Source organism: Doryrhamphus excisus, chromosome 1 (genome assembly GCF_030265055.1).
Source record: "Doryrhamphus excisus isolate RoL2022-K1 chromosome 1, RoL_Dexc_1.0, whole genome shotgun sequence".
NCBI classification, from domain to species: domain Eukaryota; kingdom Metazoa; phylum Chordata; class Actinopteri; order Syngnathiformes; family Syngnathidae; genus Doryrhamphus; species Doryrhamphus excisus.
The window spans coordinates 5,566,799-5,589,407 of record NC_080466.1 but is presented as its reverse complement, the minus strand read 5'-3'; the positions used below and the strand labels follow the sequence as shown (position 1 = coordinate 5,589,407).

At 39.6% G+C, this 22,609-nt stretch overlaps 1 long non-coding RNA gene across 1 annotated transcript in view; it reads right to left on the bottom strand.

Annotated features, from left to right (window-relative positions):
- Positions 1–18,737, bottom strand: part of LOC131129606 (uncharacterized) — a 38,265-nt gene extending 19,528 nt beyond the window's left edge. Inside the window, exons 1-2 of the long non-coding RNA XR_009129855.1 lie at positions 18,118–18,737; positions 17,726–17,754 (exon numbers count right to left, since the gene is read on the bottom strand). This is a non-coding gene — a long non-coding RNA (uncharacterized LOC131129606). The remainder of the gene's footprint in view (positions 1–17,725; positions 17,755–18,117) is intronic.
- Between the last annotated feature and the right edge of the window lie 3,872 nt (positions 18,738–22,609).

Genomic DNA, 22,609 nt, shown 5'->3' with positions numbered 1-22,609 from the left:
TACTGTAGTATGAATTCTGGCAATTTTGCAACCTATTTTTTTTTTTTTGCTTGCAAATCCTTTTTTTTTTTTTGATTGAATAAAAAGACACATTACTGTTTATACTTTATGAACCCAGTCAAAATCAGTCACTAAAGTCACTATAACAAAATATATGTTGGTAGGCCAAAAAGCTTTATTAACCTGAAGTAAAACCGAGTCATATTTCTCCACCTGCTTGTTTTCTATTGTACTTTTCATTCAAGCTAAGAGCCTATTGAACACTGGTCTAAGTAATTTGCTTAACAACTCATAGGCGTGGTGCATGATTGTGTATGCACACGAGCATTCATGCATGATTAATACCCCAATCAAGATGTTTGTTTGTGTTTACATAAAGGAGTGCGAGATCTGTGCTAGTGTGGCGTGCATCCTATATGAGTGTGTGCTGTGTTTATGTGAATATGAGCCCGTTGTGATGCTGACAGCATAAAGGTCAATGGCACAGAGAGGCAACAAGAGGAACACTGATCAAGTGTTTAATGCGGCACTGCAAATCTCACATGAGGCCTGTTCCTCCAGTACGACTTGATTACTAATCTTCTGAGGTTCATGGAGATTAAATTCATCCTATTAATGCTACACTGTGAGACTTTACCCTTGACCGTCTTAAAGTATCACCATGTAAGTGATGTGTCTGGCCATGTGAGGCTTTTTCTTTGTATTTATGAATACACATACACCTTTAAAAACGATACTTGCTCCTTTTGTGAAGGCCCTTGCTCTGAGATCTCACCCCTTTCTATCTTGTATTTATCTTTTTATTCATGTATTCTCAATTTTCTTAGTTATTTTAATGTAATATCTGTATTTCCTGCTACTTTTTTCTCACACTTTCATTATACAGTTATGTGGTTAATTTAGGGCTAAAGGGACTACCGTTCCCATGATGAGTGCAGCTTGAGAAAGTAGTGAATTGGACGAGTTAAGTGGACGCTAATATCAAGTTTTGAAGTTTTATTCCGTTTTTGATCTGACAAATCTTAAGTAAGTTTGATCAAGCATAGAATGAATATGTCTCATCATTAACGAGTGATGCTGGGAACATCAAGTGGAGGTAAGATTGCGTCTTTCTATATAATGTGTCATAAAATCTACTATCACAAATAGGTTTTGAACGGCTGGACTACTGGGAGATTAGGAGGACAGCTCAGAGCTAAATGGCTAAATTTGCCTCGAGACAACACCAAAAGAGACAATGAAAGAGAAAGGGAGGCTGACAAAGTGTGTGATAAAGGAATTATGAGGTTGTTCAAATCTGACGCTGAAGAAGACTTTATTGGTTTTAGTCCCCAGTGGGGTAAAGATAGCGATGAATGACTTTTCTTTTAAGCTACTGTTTACTAGCTTTATCGTATGCTAGTTTTGCTCTTTATGTTTTGTCTGATAAACTCTATAGTCCGGAAATTCAATCCACCATGTACCTGTTTTGTTCTTATTTACTTATTTGTATTTTTAACACTTGTTTTCTTGTATCAATGTATTACTACATATACTCTGTTCTTTCCTATTCGAAAATTGAGACGTTAAAAAATTACAAACAAATTGCTGAGATAGGTCCTTTTCGGACATATTGCCTTGTGTGTGTGTAAGTAAGCATTGTCCAAACAAATACAATAAAACCATGACCATGACAAGGCACGAGTCCAAGACCCGACATTTGTGTATCTGGAAATATCGCATTTGACATAATGTCTCTTGAGGACTGTACAACTTGTAAATAAATGAGACTAACATTACAAATAATTAAATATCAACACTACCTTTATTCATACAAAAAAGAGCAATGTGGCGCTTTTATTTCCTTAAAACAAAACAGAAAACACCCTCACACGGTTATTTCATGAGGATTACAAGGATCTGGTGATTACGCGAGGTGTTTTTTTTCTGCTTGTTCCCACATTCCTGACGCTTTGTCCGGGCTTCTTTACACTCTCTTTCTTTTCTGCTCTTTTTGTCATTCCCTCTCTCTCTGCACAACACATTTTATCTGCATGGAGAGCATGCAACTGCCGCTCACTCTCGCTGTATTAACATTTCAATCAGGCTTGTAGTTCAGGCAAAGGAAAATAAAGCAAAGTGGACTCATGCCTTTTGCTCTTCTAAACTGCGGGCAACTACAACTCAACTGTCTTTCTCCGACATGAATGGTGGCCAGAGTGCTTTTGTTGCTTGGAGGGCAGCTTTCTTTTATTGTCTTACAAATATTCTGGGATTAGATATGTGGAGCTGTCTGTGAACTCATGGGAATTGTGAGTGGATGTGTACAGTTTTGTACCTTTTGTAAATGAGTACAAATGTGCACCTTCATGGTGTGTACCTTATTGAGAAGTAAATGGTAAAAAGCATTTAGCCTACAAGTATTTGTGGAAGACTTTTTTTGACTAATCAATCTGATTCGTTAAATTTTGTCCATAGTCGACTCAATGTCAAATCGGGTCACAATCCTGACAAATAAAAAAAAAAAATTCAACTTAATTCTGTGACACAGAAAGCAGGATAAACCAAACCAACACATGGTAAAATAGAGATAACATTTTCTAAACATTTCATTTACTAAAGTAATATTAAATGAGAAGTGGTGAGAAAAAAAATGTCCCCTGATGTCAACATGCATCAATTATCTGATTGCAAATATACAGCCACAGTTGTGGCAAAATCACACAGTTTCAGTGTAAAATAAGTTATTTAACCTACTAAATATGGCTCCAGGTAATATAGAGCTACAGGGATTGGTTACATTATTTGATTTGGGTTTGATTAAGTGTTATATTTGCCAAAGTAAGGAGACACTAGCCATGTTTACATGAGGAGTTTTTCATCTTTCCGAATGGAATCTTTCTGAATGACTTTTCCGAAAACAATGGTATACATGGAAAAGAATATTCCAATCTCTGGTCTACATGCGCCTCTATAGTCAAACAGAATCGTCAACGGAGCATGCGCAATAAAACGTAAACATCAACAAACGTGATACCAGCTTCTTTGAGTTTTTCTTTCAATTGTTTGAATAACTCTGTATAGTGAGTTTTTCGTCCATCCAGTCTTGAAATTTAGTTTGGATCAAAAACAAACTATCCGCAGCAGTCCAGTGCCCGCCTCTCTTTTTAAAACTGAGGAACGTCTCCAACTGCATGTTATGTCATATCTGAGCATGCACTGAAAGACCCGGGATAACTCTAAACAGGAAAAGACGCAATTCAATCTTGCTAATATTTTACAATTAAACTCAGGACATGTTTTAAATAGATATATATTTTCTGGACTTATGAATGAGTATAGAAGGGTTTAGATTCTGTTCCACAAATGGCAGTAATGCACACCGAAAGCTGCTTACCAACCGCCAATAAACAACAGAAGAAGAAGAAGAAGAAGAAGAAGAAGAAGAAGAACGCACCCTGACAACTTTCCGTTCGAACAGGTACAAGATACCTCAATCGATTTGGGTAAAAGAATATTCCACCCCTGTGAATCCGATTATATGTTCATTCGGATTGGCACTTTTTTTGGGAATGAGGTGTATACAAAGATTAAAGTCTTTACGTTTGAGCAAATAAACCGAATGCAATTGGAATATTTGGGTCCATGTATACGTGGCTACTCTCCCTTCACTTTATTCCCCATATTTTAGAGAATAAACATGCAATGGATTGGAATGAGAGCCGAAAAAAGAGAAAGGGAATGTATCAGGAAGAAGTAAAAAGATGTATGATCCAATATAAGTTCCAAAAATTTTTTCCCACAAATCAAAGAAAGCATCTACATGTTTAAATAAATAGACGCTGTGTTTACAAATGACAAGAGGCTACCTAAGACTCATCCCATTAATCACGCCCATACGCACACATCATTCCATTACAGTCTTTGCATCAACAAACTGTGACGTACATTCGGAGCAGCAGAAATATGCCAGCAATGAAACCATTTTATGAGAACCAATACCAAAGCCAAGTCCATCTCCTCTGTCACATGTTATTTACTTTCCCATATAAGACCAGCGCATACAACCATACGCGGCATCACTGTGTGAAGCCTTGAAGTTGAGGACTGCTTCCAAATCACACTCTCTGACTGCTGAGTGCTTTAAAGACACTCTGGGGAGAGAGCCATTAAAAAAAATGAAATGACCAAGTGAGGTTCAAGTGAAACTCCATTTTAACTGCCCATTTGTCTGGAAAGGTGATATGGAGTTAGGGGTGCAGTTAGCTGGTGGAAAGAGTCATTATCTTTACATTGACTTTACTTTTAGTGTCACTGGGAAAAACAGCCTGTTCCCTGCCTCCCAATCAGCTGCTATTCATATTACTATTAGATTTATGAAATGCAATTTCCCTGCGGTTTTTAAGGCTGTTGGCACCTTCTACCACTTGGTTAGTTACTGTATATATGGTGGAAAAATATGCCCAAGAATGCATAGGTATGTGCATATGAGGTGCCTGTTTGCATCCACATTATTTAACCTCACTGTTTTTTTTCCCATTTGGTTAACGTAGAACACTGCAGTACAATTTGATTTGAAATGAGAACTTTTTTTTCTCTGTTTTCTGCATAAATATAAAATAGCACATGAAATAAATTACAAAACTGCCTGTTTATTTAAAAGGTTTGGTCCACAGGCTACTATGGGTTCCAAAGAAAATCTCTCAACATTAAAACGGATTTGATGGCTGTCGAATACAATGCCAAAGCAACAGGGGGCACTATAACCCCTACAGCTAAAGCTATTTTGACCGTCAGAAGAAAGTTGTTTTTGGAAAAGTCACAAAGAGTAGAGTAACTTATGAATATAACACTCAAATATAACATTAATCAAACATAAAATTACTAACTTTTGTTGTAAAGTGCATTGAAAGGCCTAATGATCTTGTGACTAGGGAACATTTTTGTTAAACTGTTTGATACTACAACACCTTGTGCAACCATGGCAACAAAGAAATTAAGTAAAACATATTGACATTAAATTTAAATTTTTTCCCCTGTAAAAAGACTGAAAAAGAATGTGGTTGTCTTATATTTTGTGTCAAAAGATTTATACAAGCAAACCGGCAGGAGCTTTTCTTCCGGTCGCTCACACACACACTCACAAACTCACTTTTTTGTTGTTACCTCTCTACCAGACCATTTTTGCCAAAAAAAACAGGTCTGTAAAATAATCTTATATTCATGTAAAATAAAAGGTAATTTTCTTGCAGGGAACCGAACGGCAAAACAGGATATTCATCATTAGGACGAATAAAATATACATATTTACCTTTCTGTCAAGATTTGTTGACTGTGCGGGTGCTTTCATTAAACAGTGGTCAAATTCTTTTCACACTTATGTTGAAATTACAAACATCTCAAGGTTTTATGATGGGTCCACTGTGCATATCCATCGGGGGGGAAAAAAAGAAGTCCAGACAACTTCTGCTAATTTAATCAATCACATCTAAGACAGACAAAGAGATGGATGGGAGGAGCGTTCATCCGTGCCGCACTGTCCCGTCACGGCGTAAAAGCCAGAGAGATGTTAATGAGGGAACAAGGATCTGTGTCATGTCTGCCGTGGACCACTCTGCAGTGTTTACACAGAGATTTCATTACAAGCCAAGAGGAGGAGGAAACCAAAAGTCTTTATCACATTAAAATAATCCCCGACAGATTCCTACATGTAATGGTTGATGCAGAAAGCAGATGCATAGAGCAGCAACAGAAAAAAAGCCAACTGAAAAATTCTGTGAAACAAGAGCAAGGTCATTTCAAGGGCAAGTCTTACTATTTCATCCAAGAAATACAAAAAAATAACATTCTTATCTATTTCATGCTGCCAGTGCACTATTGATCTTTGTCAGTAGCCACAAAATTGAGGCATCAGACACAGTAGATTTGCCAGTGCTTTTCACACAGAAACTAGCCATCCTATAATCAGATAATGTGATGCATGTGGAAGCGCCAGGTGTCATGTATTACAATATTTGTTGTTAAACAAAACAGGGCTTCACATCCTGCCCTGCCGCTTCTGTTAGGCCTCTGATACCACCTCTGAAGGCGGAAAATTGCTGGATCGACATTGTACCTCAATTCAATTCCTGTCAGTGCTATTCAAATTTACCAGCAACACAGGAAAAAGGCTGGAATTTCCCAGTTTGTGTGAAAGTAGCGAGTGTTTAGTCAGTGCAGTGCAAGAACTGTATGGATTTTAATGGTTAGACACCTCCAAGATTTTTGAAGTAGCTTGCTAACTGATTTTTATGCAACTATTGTCCTACATAAAACCAAGCAAACTATTGATTTTGAATGATCACCTTGCTGATTAGCAGAAAGCAATGGTGACTTTTACTTTGCAAAGCAAATCTGTCACAGTTTATCCCGCATGTCAAGTTTTAATGTTCTATTTGATTTATTTCGAAACATTTAAGTCAGTGGTTCTTAATTATTTTGCTATGCTCATACTTGAAATAAAAAAAAAACATTGTGTATTAGTTGCTGGCACAAGCATCGTTCAAACATAAGGACACTAACAAACCTGCAACCTGAAAAAAAAATCTCATAACCTCGCCCGCCTCTCCTGACACCTCACCAGGTGGGCTAGCCCTGTTATTGGGAAGCACTTTAAAGTTTTAAGTAATATTTGAGCCAAGACACTTAAAGTCAAAACTTATATTGACATTTTTCTGTGCATCTGTGTGAGTCGTGTACATAAACCCTTTCCTTGCTGCTTTAAGAGTTATCGCTTTATGGTTTCATTGTCTACTATGTCCAAAGCGGAATTCCCTGCTTGTTTCAGTGAGGTGGTCCTTACTAAAGAAAACGTCTTCCTTTTTGTTATTACAAAGTAACCCCATTCCAACACGGGAGACGCAGTTTCAGAAGTTCCTCCAGAAAAAAAATGACTCCGGTGAAATAAAACACATCTGCAGCTGTTGTGAGTAAATACGAGGAATTCCGATTAGAGACAGAAGAGAGATTAATAGCCCTTCCTTGTTTACTCTTTGTAGGTGTTCCCACTGGAATCCAAAATAAACTTATGTGTTCTGCAATCAGTTGTGTTCAGCCTCCCTCCCAAAGTCTCTCACCTAATTCTTCTGTCTTGCCGCCATCAGAGACAGGCGTCAAGTCTTTAAGACCCACTGTGATTTTCAGGGGGGAAAAAAAGCAGTGAAGGCAGCTGGAGACTTGGAGAGGCCCGGAGGCGGAGTTGAGTGGATGTATGGTTGTGTGACCTCACAGCGGGCCAGCACTGATGCTCCTGGTCATTTCTTGCCAACAGCAAGGTGAGCTTTGTACAAACACATAGCATCACACAAATACAATGCAGGAGCCACCCTTATGTCTGTTCTTTTTCTTCCCTGAGGGGCGTGTGGGCATGGTGGGTGGGGTGGCTGCTTATTAGCTTGAGTGCATTTGAATGGCCAACAGGTGTTTTGGATTATGGTAGCACGGTGATCACAGGCAAACATTTTCTGTTCACTGGCACTGTCATCGCCATCGGGGTACACCCTGGACTGGTCGCCAACCAATCACAGGGCACATATAGACAAACAACCATTCACATTCACATTCATACCTATGGACAATTTGGAGTCACCAATTAACCTAGCATGTTTTTGGAATGTGAGAGGAAACTGGAGTACCCGGAGAAAACCCACCACGCATGCACGGGGAGAACATGCAAACTCCACACAGAGATGGCTGAGGGTGGAATTGAACCCTGGTCTCCTAGCTGTGAGGTCTGTATACTAACCACTCGAACACCGTGCCACCCATTCACAGAACAGTGACGCAGAAAAAAAACATGGTGGAGAACAAACTCTAAACAGACATTCAAACCCAGATATTCCCGATCTCCTGACTATGCGGCCAACATGCTAACCACTGGTCCACCGTGCGGCCCTAGGCACGAAGTGTTTTTTATTTTTATTCACAAACCCCTTATGACAATTGGTGGTTAGCATGTTGGCCACACAGTCAGGATCTCGGGAAGAGCTGGGTTTGAATCTCCGCTTCAGCATCTCTGTGTGGAGTTTGCATGTTCTCCCCGTACATGGGTTTTCTCCACGGCAATGCATGTATTGTTCGACACACTCCAAAGCAGTGTACAGTCAACTCCCATGGCAAGAACCAGAGATCTCTTCCCTATTTCTAATCAATTACTGATACTTTTTATGTGTTTATTTTAATATACTAATACTAATATTTTAATATATAATATACGATTCGGTGAATCAGAGCGCCACGATGCGGCCATCCGATATATGCGAGGGAAATTTAATGGAAATGCATTGGAACGGGACTGGAGATTTTGTCCGAAATAGGCGAAATCTGTTAAAAAAATCCGATATATGCAATGAATTTTTATTGGAAATGCATTACAGAAAAATTGGTTCTTTTTTATCTGTCCGTTGTGAGCGAATTTCTGATATATCCGAGTCCGATATATCCGAGGTTTACTGTACTTAACTCCTTAGCATTTCTTGGTCTACATTGGAATAGTGTTGTTTGTTGTGTTAATAATAAAAGAAAAATATCAAAATGGCCCCTCATTCTCCAGTTTTTTCATATGTAGAAAGCTTGGACACCCTTGTTTTAGGCAGTAAGGCAGCAGTGCATTTACAATGTGTCATGATTTAACCCTCAGAAAAACTTAATTAACACTGACTTGTACAATAAAATACAGGAAAACAGCATGGTGGCCCCGGATCACCTACATTGGCGATCTGTCATACTAGTGGACCAGCCAGGACACTTCTAACTAATGTCACTGCTAAGCATTGTGTGCAATGCCATGTTTATTTCAAGGCGTGATGTTATAACACAGATGTTAGTGTTTAGCACGTACATTTAGGATCTTTGTAAAGTCTGATGCACAATGGACAGACTGAGGTCACTAACTGCGTAGTGGTCTTTCCTGAAGGCTTTCTGGGGTTCCGCCAGTGATTTAAACCAGATGATTAAGAGACTAATTAATATGTCCTCTCTCCAAAATAAGACCTTACTCTCTGTTTGACCGTCACTTCTACTTTTTCACTTTTAGAGTCAGTTTGCATTGAAGGCCAAAGCTCACTTTATACTAATACTTAATATTATATTAGGGAAAGTCTCTCAGGTAAAAAACAAAACAAAACAACCGTGTGTCTAGTCACAATCTGATTGAACCACGTAGGTTAGGGGTGTCAAACTCACACTCAGGGCCAAAACTCAAAGCCTACTTTATGTTGTGGGTGGAACTGAACATTAATCCCTGACCACATGGACATTTTTTACATGGGGGTAGGGGAAATGGGCATTGTTTTGTGTCCATTCATTCCTGCTTAAAAATTTAAATTGACTTTCTGATAATCCGTGGATATATGACTGTGGTTGTTTTGGCATAGTTGTTGGTTTCAATAAAGTTATTGTTGATCAACCACCTCTTCATCATTCTCTCAATGTCCGGCAAAAGCTGCAGTCTTTTTAGATTATATACAAAACATCACAGTATGCAAGATGAGTAACAGGGAAGATTCCTCATAAGAGTCAAAGTGATCACTTTTGACTGTCGTATGTCTTTTTAAGGTGTTAATTTGTACAGACAGTGTGTAATAGTTAAAGTGCTGCCATTTTTAGTCATGTACAGTTAAATTATTTAGACTTATGGTCTGAATCTGGCACTTATTAAGAATGGTTGTGAATTTTGTGCTATATACAATATTGTTTCCACTTATAAAATCAAAATGTCATAGGAGTAGTTCACTTACGGGAGGCGAGCCGACTCAATGCTATTTTCGCAGGCCGGATTTGGCCCCTCGGCCTGAGTTTGACACTTATGACGTATGTGATCAAATGCTGCAAACAGAGCGTTTGGTATGTTGAATACATTTTACATACTGAGTCACATTTTCACTAATAAATACAGTAATTTTAAACAAGCACCACACATCCTATGTACACATACTTACCTTTACTGTTATATATTCCTCTATTGTTTGCTGTCATGTTAAGCTGGTCTGTGCCTTTCTTTCCATGCAGTTGCCTAACCACACCAGCAGAGTAATCGCTCCAGAGTTTCTTTGACCCGAACAACATGTGACAAATCTCACCGCAGCCCAAAACCCACATCTCCCATCACAAACCTAATAACTGTGTGTGCTCTGACTAGATCGTTTCAAATCAAAATCTATCACAGTGTGTATATATATGTATATATATATATACGCCAGTGCAAAGATTCCCCAAATAAAAACATTTGGTAAAAGTATCAAGGTTGATGACAATTGGCACAAGCGTCTGAGGCTAAATGACGACACTTCAAAGTGACACAGAAAAATAACGCCGCCAGGATTTTCCCCTCAACAACCGCTGTCAACCGAGCTCAGTGAGAGACAAAGAAATGATGTGAAAAAAGGAGAGAAAGTTAGAGATCAGGTCAACTCTATATAACCTTGTCATGTAGCATTAGCGTAGCAGTTTCCCCACTGTAGCCTTGTTGCCATCTGTCACACAAAAAAAAAACAATGAACACATCTGCTGAGAACACACGGTTCCTTCGACCTTGGCCATCGCATGTTAAACACAGCTCGTCTTTCCACACTTATGTACTTCCACGGAACTTAAGGGAAACACACCTTCCCTTTAGGAACTTCCAGGACACACCGCTCTTTTTCCTGACATAATAAATTCCTTTCGCTTACCACCATTGATGGATATGTGATGATGGCTATAAAACTGTGGCAGTGTGTTCTCATAAGAAATTGGAGGAAAATTGCACCCAAGGACCTCAACTACAGCACACTATATGATGTTGGGAACTTGACAAATTGTAATGTCCAATAATAGGAGTTGCACTGGTCTTTCCAAATATGGGGGCTTGTATCTTTCTGAAAAATATCTTTGCCATAAAAAGTCTGTTGTTTGTTTACCCAGAAAAAATTATTACGTTTGATTAATGTTCATGTTAAAGGTTACATAACTGTCAATAGTTATCCTCCCTTTCCGTGTGGAAGTGGTAAGTTTTTGGCTATATAAGTTTAAAGGAAATAACTTGAAGGCTACCGTGTAGGTCGCTAGCTCTCTAGTTTGCGAGTTAGCATGTGTCACAAGACCCTGCAGTTGCGCAATATGTTGTAAATAAAAAGAGTATAAATGTGACTATAGTCGTGTTTTGTCATGGCTACAGGGCTCTAATAATGCTTTGTTAATTTTAATCTGAAAAAAATTATTTGTCTACCCACCAACTATATGTGGTTTCTTAAGTTTTTATTATTTGCCATTTTATTATTATTATTATATTTATTTATTTATTCATTACTGATTGATTTATTTTCTTTATTCTTGATTTGTTTATTTTTCATCTTATTTTGTGTAGAAAAATAAAAAGTAAGATATTTGAGAACAGTGGAATGTTTTATCAGAGCTTTTCTTGTAGAAAATCGAAACCAAAGCAAAGTTTATTCATTTTTCTGTTTTTAATAAATGCGTTTTTTTGTTTTTTTTTTGGAAAACCTGATGCGGCCCAGTCTCGCCCAGACCCTAGCTCCAGTGGCCCCCAAGTAAATTGAGTTTGAGACCCCTGTTCTAGAGCTGGAACTTTTGGACTTAAATGGACTCAAGGTGCACCCTGGTGTTTTCCAGCCTCCAATCATGAGACATCCCTATTCTTGTAACTCACCTTTGTAACACACTTTTGCCACCATCGTCTTCTCTTTGACTGAATACATTTCATTTTTATTCCATCTGCCTCCTGCCTATGCATCTAGAACAAAACATCAAAAATAAGTAAGAATAAGGAATGTGTAAACCTGTACACTAAGTACTTCATGATTATCATATTGAGTTGAACTGCATCCCAGTCATGGAGCTGGTTCCCCGATGTCACTTTCCTCTCTGTCCCTTCTGGCTCCATGCTTACAAAAAGCCATCTTGACAGTTCCCCATTCTGCCATAATACCCGCACTGAGGGACACACGTCTGACTGTGTCATCTGTCACAGTGCATAGGCTTGCTTCAGTGACATCAAGCTGAAAATGCTCTGCAGACATAAGCACGCACGCATACACACAACTGGTGGTACAATTGGGGTATGATTTAGGTTGTTTGTGTGTGTCTACTGTATGTGTTGCCCAGTGGGCAACTCAGAGGTGTAAAGTGTTGCTTTGCAGTGTTAATTGAATCACTTTGATTCCAACTTGAGGCTACATTTGCAGATAGCTTTAAATGCGCATATATTTGTCGGCTGCATTGAAACTGCAGGTCCCAGTTTGGACTCTATGTATATATACAATATTTTTTTTATTGTTATTCACATATGTTTTCAAGTGCCCCATATCCATAACCCCTGCATTATCCCAAGGGCTTTTTTCCCTTTACAATTCATAAGGTTAAGTTTGGATCCCCTTTGGTTTTGACACTCTGTAATGCCCTATTTGTAATTCCTCTGCTGTTGGTCATCTCCTGTGCCATTCAGTCTCCCCTGGTTCCAATGCAGTACGCTTAGTAGCTCCGCCTGACCATTTTTTTGTGTTGCTTATGCCTTCTTTGTTGCTTCTTTTTATGCAATGCCCATTTTGTTTTCTTGGCATCGTTGTTTTGTGTTCTTGTGCTGACACTGCCTGAATTAAAGACTGTTTGCACTATTATCTCTGCATCCTTGTGGGCACTCGGCCTGGGACTATAATGAAAATGAACCATAATTTTGACAGCTTCATATATAGATTGCCATGTGTGTGCGCCTGGTAGGGAGAGGATTCACTCTGTGTATTGCTTTCAGCACCATAAAATAACGGCATGAAAAGAGTGAGCCTTTGTAATGGTGGGTGGAGGCAGGGTCGGTAGCATAGACAAAAAGCATAGAAGAGTCTAAAGTACTTAAAAATTATATTCGTAGATTACAATATTGTATTTTTCTATAAATATTTTTTTTTCATTATACTTTTCTGAAATTCATTCATTCATTTTCTACCGCTTTTTCCTCACGAGGGTCGCGGAGGTGCTGGAGCCTATCCCAGCTGTCTTCGGGCGAGAGGCGGGGTACACCCTGGACTGGTCGCCAGCCAATCACAGGGCACATATAGACAAACAACCATTCACACTCAGATTCATAAGTATGGACAATTTGGAGTCGCCAATTAACCTAGCATGTTTTTGGAATGTGGGAGGAAACCGGAGTACCCGGAGAAAACCCACATATGCACGGGGAGAACATGCAAACTCCACACAGAGATGGCTGAGGGTGGAATTGAACCCTGGTCTCCTAGCTGTGAGGTCTGTTGACCACCGTGCCACCCTTTTCTGAAATGTAACGTTAATATCTTGTCTCGTCTCATCTACCCGTGTATCCTACTGTTTGGTGAACTGAATGTATCGGGACATCCTTATTAAAACCCTTACCTAATCCAGGAGAACACATTCCAATATCAAAGGGTTAAGACATGCATAGCACATATCCACATGTACTTTCTGTAGAAGCCCAATGTGATGATATGGCGCCACCGGCCAAGTGTTGCAGCACATTTTCTTACTGTGTGCTGACCACATTTGTCATAATATTCTCATAATGTCCACACCTAGCAGGAGTCTTCCATAACCTCCACAAAAACACTTCCATCCACAACATGAAAGGAAACCTCCACTACTAGACACTTCATGCATATACCACCCACACCCATCCTCCAGTCTAGTCATGCAGTCCCACCCTTTAGTGCAGGTCGGCTGATGAGGTGAGGCTGCAGTGTTGGACATCTTGGGAGATGTTAATAATAGTATGTACATCAGTGTTACCTCTGGCACAAGGGTTGGTCAAAAATAACGTCACCCTTTATAAGCCCAAAATGAATCATAGCATGGCTAAATATTGAGGTAAAAGGGAATTTTTGGTTGGAGAATCTTTTAGCTGGATATCAGACAAGAAATTTTACATTTTGACAAAACGTTCCAAAATACTATTCACATATGATGTATATTGAAATAATACGTATGTATGTACGTGAAGGTTGAAAGAGAAAATTTGGCAGACCAATGTATTGTATGTCCATGCTTCCAGAATCCAGTCCCAAATATCTCACACGTTCTGAAACTGTAGCAATGGTCAAATGCAAGAATGTGATGCGTCAATGCAATGCGTCACTTTGTAAAAATATGCTAAACAGCTAACAGCTATAAGCCATTCCCTCCAATGATGATCTAGAAAATTATGTTGAAAATCAAAAGGGTTTTGAAGCCCAATCTCGGAAAATCCTTGCTTTTAAAGCCTTAATTACTTACTGCCTGTGTTGAATGAATGATTTTTTGTTATAGGCGGGCTTTTGTAGGTTGTTGGCTGTTGGCTGTACTGTTTTTGCTCTTATCTTGTAGCTCAACTTTTAGATGTAGTTACATAAAGTCCCCTCTTAACACATGTTTGATATGACCAGAGCAGATTACTGTACTTGGCAGTATCTGTATCTTTTGCTTCTGGTCTTCAGCTTATCCCTTATCATAACCTTTGGCACACTTAGCACTGACTTAGCTATGACCTCTGCGTCATACATAGAAGCCTACATCATCATACGTCAGGATGGCGTCCCCTTGGTAAAAGGACATCTTGAATATTACTTCCACCTACATTGCTGCTACTCTGTGACGACAGTGCTCAGGGTTCTGCTACATGTAATTGTTAAAGCCTGTGAAAACGGGCCTAATGTTGGCCTAATTACAGACAGTAAATTTTAATATTTAATAATTTTAAAATGTGTTGCACGGCGGAGCCAGCCCACCACCACAACTTCAAAAAAATCATCGGTGAAACTTCTAAACCATCTGCCAGGGCTTTGAAGCTAACTTTACCAATTACCAGAGAATAAAAGTGGGTTTTAAGACAAGACTTTAAAGCAGGGTCTCAAACATGCGGCCCGCGGGCCAAATGTGGCCCGCAGGACACTAGTTTGAGGCCCCCGCCCTGATATGAAACTTTAATGTTAGTGCGGCCCACGCAAGTTTGATATGGATGCTGTATGGTATCATGTACCCAAAAAAAATTATTACGTTTGATTAATGTTCATGTTAAAGGTTAAATAACTGTTAATAGTTATCATCCCTATCCGTGTGGAAGTGGTAAGTTTTTGGGCTATTTAAGTATAAAGGAAATAACTTGAAGGCTACCGTTTAGGTCGCTAGCTCTCTAGTTAGCATGTGTCTCAAGACCCTGCAGTTGCGCAATATGTTGTAAATAAAAAGAGTATAAATGTGACTATAGTCGTGTTTTGTCATGTCTACAGGGCTCTAATAATGCTTTGTTAATTTTAATCTGAAAAAAATAATTTGTCTACCCGCCAACTATATGTGGTTTCTTAAGTTTTTATTATTTGCCGTTTTATTATTATTATTATATTTATTTATTTATGTATTACTGATTGATTGATTTTCTTTATTCTTGATTTGTTTATTTATTTTTCATCTTATTTTGTGTAGAAAAATAAAAAGTAATATATTTGAGAACAGTGAAATGTTTTATCAGAGCTTTTCTTGTAGAAAATTGGAACCAAGGCGAAGTTTTTTAAATTTTTTTGTTTTTAATAAATGCGTTTTTTTGGGGGGGTTTTTTTTGGAAAACCTGATGCGGCCCAGTCTCACCCAGACCCGAGCTCCAGTGGCCCCCAAGTAAATTGAGTTTGAGACCCCTGCCCTAGAATGTCTCTCTTGGTGATTTTTGTGAGTCTTCAGCATGTTTCTGACTCAGTGAATAGGGTGTTTGGATGAACCACTTGCCATCAATTGAGTGTACAAACAACAAAAAAAAGGGGGTATTCCATAGCCATCATCAACTGTGTGTACTGGTAATTACACCCAGGCTTGCTTTTTAATATACCAATCCAAACCTTTGGCAAGGAAGTGATATCAGAATATTTGGTTGATGGCTCACAGGATTTCCCCTTGTTGGGAGGGTATGAAGTTACAACGCAGAGAGTCCCGCAGCTACATGGCTGACTCTGACACACACGCAGAGCGCCAGCTGCTTGTTTCCGCATCCAAAACTTCTTTTCAGATACATGCCTTTGATCAGGCAGACATTTGGGTGTGTGAAGTGCGGCTGGTGGCAGAGAGCTTGCGGTGGCATGGTGACTTGTGTTTTTTACTTGGTTTGATGTTCATTCCTACTGAATAGAAAGACTTCTATGGCTGAGCAGCTGTAGGCAGAGTAGCATACTTAGTGAGTGTATGCATACTGTACGTACTGGTCAGGAACCCCTGATGTAGCTTGCATTGCACTGATATTATTCAAGCACTTATACTATACATCAGTGTGACATGTGACAATGGTGGGAATGACATGGAAGAGACAAGGTAATCCTTTAATGTACTTTTAGGGTCATGTTCTTGATTTTATGGTGCCCATATTGACTTTGTTATGTCCTGGCAAAAGAGTTGTGTGTCTGTGTGTGTGTGTGTGTGTGCATGCGTGAGCAAGAAACAGCTGTCTTATGCACACAAGCGGGTGCTGCCAGGAATTCTGGGTCCCATGAAAAAAGATATATAATCTTGCCCCCCTTCCCCTCCTTTATATTTTTGAATAATTATCTTTATTTTTTTTTTACTATTCCTCTCCCCACATCAGGCTGGACTACATCAATTATTGTTTTTTCTTATGTTTTTGTTCAGTCCACAACAGGCACCTCATCCACCACACTGTTTGACATTGTTAATTGTCACACAAGTGTAAAAAACTGCATTATCGTACTAAAACATACAAACATTGTACTTTAACTTTGATAACAAGTGGCCACACATATGACAACGCTAGATTCGTACTTCTTTGTGATGATGTAGCAAAAAATCCAGAGAGTTTGTGTAACTTTTGGGGCGTTTTTCCACTTTTTGGTTCAATGTTGCCAAGTATAACCACTTGAACTTTATAAATTCCAATTTTAGGGTTACTGTTATAAGAAACAATCTGGTCGTTAGGCAATCTTCTGAAAATAACAAGCTCTAACCCCCCCAAAATCGAAGGATGGAACTGTATTTGGGACCAGGATGAAGTGGCACATTTGTCAGCCAGCGTGTAAAGCCTCACATGGACATGACACATGTGTGTGACAGCTCCCAGCAGAAAAAACACCATGGCTGGACGTGAAGGCTGATAACTAGTGACAAGGCGAGCAAATGAAGAGAGGAAGGAAAGGGAAGGACACTTGTAGATTGTTGCCGTAAGGCGCACATCATGACCTCAACAAGATGCTGTGAGCGAGAGCATTTGACATGACAGCTCGGTATTGAACTTCAAGGGGAGGGAAACTTAGTTTCATCTGCTGTGTTACACACGCTGTTTGAAAAAAAAAATTAAGATTACAAAATCTTTCTGTGCGACATATTTCTGTGTCCTAAATATGACATGTTACTACATGGAACTCAGGGGTTTATAGATTGGTGCACCGCCACGCCTCTCTTTTCATATATTTGATTTAATGTTGTGTTTATGTGCCAACCAGCACCTGTGGACCACATTTCTGTTTTTTGCATGTCCAGACAGACACATTAAAAGACCAATATCCCTTTATTGTCCTAATAAAGATCCCCAGTATTCGCACAAGGCCAAAGCAGCGATGGCAACCGACTGCAGAAAAGGTTATGAAGCAGGATGGTTTCATTGTTTCATGTTTACAGGAGAATGTGAATGTCAGCCTTTTCTTTAATAAACAATGCAGTCATTGATTGACCACATAGTCCACAGTCACATAGAGGTCACATGATTACTTACTTTGTGGTGTTGCTTCAGCTGTACAGATCCTAGGAACAAAAAAATTCAAAAGACAATTTTAGTGATATGGCTCTTGAATCCACCCCATATTTTATTCATATAGACATGGCCTAGTGTTGTATTTTCTTTTGTTTGGTGTTACTGATTTCTGTAACACTATAATATTGTATACCTGCATCTGCAGAAAAGGCCTTTGTGTGAACTGACAAGTGACTATATGGACACCAACAAGATATGCCAAAATGGCTGACAAGCAGGGAAAAGTTATTAAGAATGACAAAGTGTGTTTGTGAGTTTGTGTGTGTGTGTGTGTGTGTGTGTGTGTGTGTTCATGGTCTGAAAAGAAGCTTTTTGGAATTGGAAACCTCCTGAATAGATGAAGAGACACTTACCTTGTATGCTAACGCTAACGGCTTCCACCTCCCATGCTGCTAACTTCTGATAACTTCTATCGGAGTTGAAATTGTACACTGTATATCCTTTTTATGTTGTTTGTTATCTTTGTTGGAGTCGTTGGAGTTGTTTATTTTTGCTTCTCTCCTGCACTCTACCTATTAGACCTTCAATTTATCATCTTTCTCCCCTCTCCCATGTGTGCGTCACCTTTATTACCTTCCCCCTTCATTGTTCCTTCTTTCATTTCCTGGTTCATACCAATTTTCTTATCTCTTATATCTTGCCTTGTTTGTTTTATTTTGAAGTGATTAAGTTTATTATGACACTTTTGCTGGAGTTGCTGGAAATGTGAATTTCTCTTGGAGATGAATAATATATCTATCTGTGTATCTAGCTAGCTATCTAATCTATCTTAAACCAGCTATTTTTCTAAGCTTTTTGGCAAAAATACACCTTTACATCCTCCTAGAAAGTTTGTTTTCCCAATCAAAATATTTTACACCAGAATGACTGCGTATATGCAATTTGTTGTGTGGCGTGGAAATGATTACAGCGTACACTGCTGCAACTGCCAGTTTGAGGCCTACACAAGTTCTGACACTTGATTTTCTTCCCTGGACTTTTTGAATATAAACAAATGCAAATGAGTACTCTGTTGACTTTTAAAACAAATGTCACAGCCTAAGTTATTATATATTTTGCAGTATGATTGTACTTGCTAAGGTCTGTGGCTCACAGCTTTTGTCTTAACTCAGTGTTAAAGCAATGGGAAGTAAAGGCACTATTTTCCTGTATGAAATTTGCTCCAACCTCTTTAATATTTGTGGTAGAGACGTGACTGGGGTATCAAATTAAAGTGCAAGCCATGTTTTCATTCATTCATGCGAGGCTCGCGTGGGTGCTGGAGCCTATCCCAGCTGTCTTCGGGCGAGAGGCGGGGTACACCCTGGACTGGTCGCCAGCCAATCACAGGGCACATATAGACAAACAACCATTCACACTCACACTCACAATTTGGAGTGGCCAAATTGTGGGAGGTTTTGTGGGAGGAAAACCGGAGTACCCGGAGAAAATCCACACATGCACGGGGAGAACATGCAAACTCCACACAGAGATGGCCGAGGGTGGGAATTGAACCCTGGTCTCCTAGCTGTGAGGTCTATGCGCTAACCACTGGACTGCACTTATCACATAGAATTAATCACTTGATTTAATTCAACCTGTGTCTCAGTTGCCATCCCTCCATTCTTTTTCTATGCCGCTTATCCTCACTAGGGTCGCAGGTCTGCTGGAGCCTATCCCAGCTGTCTTTGGGTGAGAGGCGGGGTACACCCTGGACTGGTCGCCAGCCAATCACAGGACACATATAGACAAACAACCATTCACACTGACATACCTATGGACAATTTGGAGTCACTAATTAAAATAACATGTTTTAGGACTATGTGAGTACTCGGAGAAAACCCCCACACACATGGCAAGAACATGCAAACTACACATGAAATATGAATGCATTTGCCATTGATTGTTGACACACCTGCTCTAAACCCATTTTTATATTTGTGGTTAATTCATAATGTGTATCAGGACAGAATACCTACAGGCCAAAACACATCTCACATATGTACACATATAGTATTTGGCACATCTCTTCTTGAAGAAGCACAATAAATAAATCCACAACACACACACTCAACCTGCAGCCTCTTTAGCGGAACCCCCCCCACTGTTCTTCATCACTCGAACCCTGCAGGTCATCAACTCCCCCCCCTCAAATAACCCCAAAACATTTTGTTCTTTAAACTCCAACCTCCCAATTTCCACTGCAGTTTCTCATTTGAAATGAAGTTCTTCATGCTTATTAAACGTCACAGGAATTCATTTCCTGCACTGATAACATTTGCGATAGAAAGTAAATGATTTGTAATGGTGGTCTCCAGATGTGATACATGTGTTCATTACAGCTGTGTGAGTATGCAGGTCTGTTTTTGAGAGGATATTTTTCCGTGTGTGTGTGTGTGTGCTTGTCCTTTTAGCTAATGAATACAAATATCTGGTGTCGAATGGCATCTTATTTAGGCCACTTAAGTACAAGTTTGTGGATTGCCTGCATATGTATGTGTGTCTCTTTGGATGTATTTGTGTGTCTGTGTGTGTCTGTGTGTGTGTGTGTGTGTGTGTGTGTGTGTGTGTGTGTGTGTGTGTGCGTGTGGTCGGCACTGATTAGTTTCAGTAGCATTATTAACCTCTGCGGTCAGGAGCAGTAAATGAAAGGTCAAACATCATAGCAGTTCGATGGAAGATATTCTGTCCTTCCCGATCATACACTCACACACACACACACAGACAGGAAATGACAATATAATCCCGTTCTCCATCTTGGGGAGCTTGATATGCAAATGAAATTAAATACATGTCTTCCTGACCTCACCTTGTAGCTTCATGCTGGGCTGTCAGTCAGCATCACTCATTATTTGTGTTGTTGATTGATGATGTGTTTCTAATGTGGTTGCTTTAGGTCAGTAGCAATGTATTTTCAATAGCATAAATGCACTGTATTGCATTGTATTGTGATGTGATTTTTTTTTTTTACCAATTGGGCTTCAATTATTACGGTAGCTAAGGGCTGGGACATTCATTCATTCATTTTCTACCGCTTTTCCTCACGAGGGTCGCGGGCATGCTGGAGTCTATCCATGCTGGAGCCTATCCCAGCCCAGCTGTCTTCGGTCAGACTGGTTGCCAATGAATCACAGGGCACATATAGACAAACAACCATTCACACTCACATTCATATCTATGGATAATTTGGAGTCGCCAATTAACCTAGCATGTTTTTGGAATGTGGGAGGAAACCGGAGTACCCGGAGAAAATCAATACATGTACGGGGAGAAACTCCACAGATGCCCGGGAATTGAACCCGGGTCTCCTAGCCGTGTGGCCTGCGCCCTAACCACTTCTTCCACCAAATACTGTACATAGCTTGGAAACATTGCCTATGATCAGGTGTCGATTCTGATACAAATTATAGTGATCACCTGAGTTAACCGTACAATTTTTGATTTCTTTATGATGAGTGCTATTGGTCATTTTCGTTTTCGGCCATTTTTCATGAGGCAAAGAATTCTTGGCTGCACCCCTGCTACTTGCGACATGATTTGGAACAATAAATCACCTTAATTAAGGAAAAAACGTACTTTTTCAAATATCACTTGTGAAAGTTACAAAGGGTGAGACGCCTTCTTTAAGGACTCTTTGAGAGTGCGTTGGTGGAGCTTCCAGGTAGCACATACTAGGTGGGCTTCCAGTGTGATAGCAGTCTGCAAACCTGACCTGACAAAGGCTGGTCATCTCGTCCAAAAATTAGCTTAGCCTTCTGCCTGTCACGCACAAGTGTTCAGTGTTTTGGCTGCCTTAGCTGCTATTTGACTGATTGGCTTTGGTACACCTGCACAGTGTGAAGGAAAGTGGGCAGGGACATTTGAGCAACTACTATATGCGTTACATTAACGCACAGTTTGGACTTTTAGGAAAAACAATCAGACTGCATTTCCGGAATAACAAACAAAAAACAGACTGTGTACATATATTTATAATGTTTATTTTGTATATTTTGTATTTTCATTCTTTTTTTAATAGATGTGTCTGCACTTACTATACCAAAACAAATTCCTAGTATGTGTTTGAGCATACCTGGCAATAAACCCTTTTCTGATTCTGACTCTGATTCTGATTCTGATTCTGACTACGCTACACTGTCCACATGGATCGCAAAAAGCTGCAGTAGCACTAACCAGAGGTGATTGGGCTTTGAAAGGCATCGTGGAAAATTAGCTGATACATCCCTGGATTAAATATCGGTTTAAAAAAATATTACAGGTGCAAAAAAAAAACTGCAAAATTAAAAAAGCAGTGTCATAGTATTTAGTTCTCCAGTTCTTGAAGCTGGCCCCTGTGCACATCCAGGAGCTCTTAGATACTTTTGGTGAACCGGAGGCCTGGAATAAGGCCATGGAGAGCATGAAATAGGCTTTTATTGTAATCATGGCCTCCGGGCTTTTGTGGTAGCCACTTTAGAAAATCCCCACCCTGCATCCTGTGCTGTACCACTGCACTGCAAGTTCCTGAGAATGATGTTGAACAATGAGTTGCAGCCTAGTTTGAAGTTCAGATGGATTCTGGTGTGTTTGCTTTACGAGTACGGTCAAGTGTGAACACCATCATCAGAACCCTGATGTGTGCTGAACAACTGGGCCAAGAACGCTTGAGAGATGAGTTTTGGGTCCATTTGCATGTGTCATACACAACACAGACTAAACACACAGACCGGTGTTTTGTTATTTATGTTTCCTGTTTGGTGCAGTATGCCTAACTTTTTCTTAGAGGGAGCTGGGAGAGCACCTGTCTGTCATGGGTAATTAGGGCTCAAGCACTGACAGTGCAAAAGCCCTATTGTAATCGTAATGTTTCTTCTTATTATTATTCTT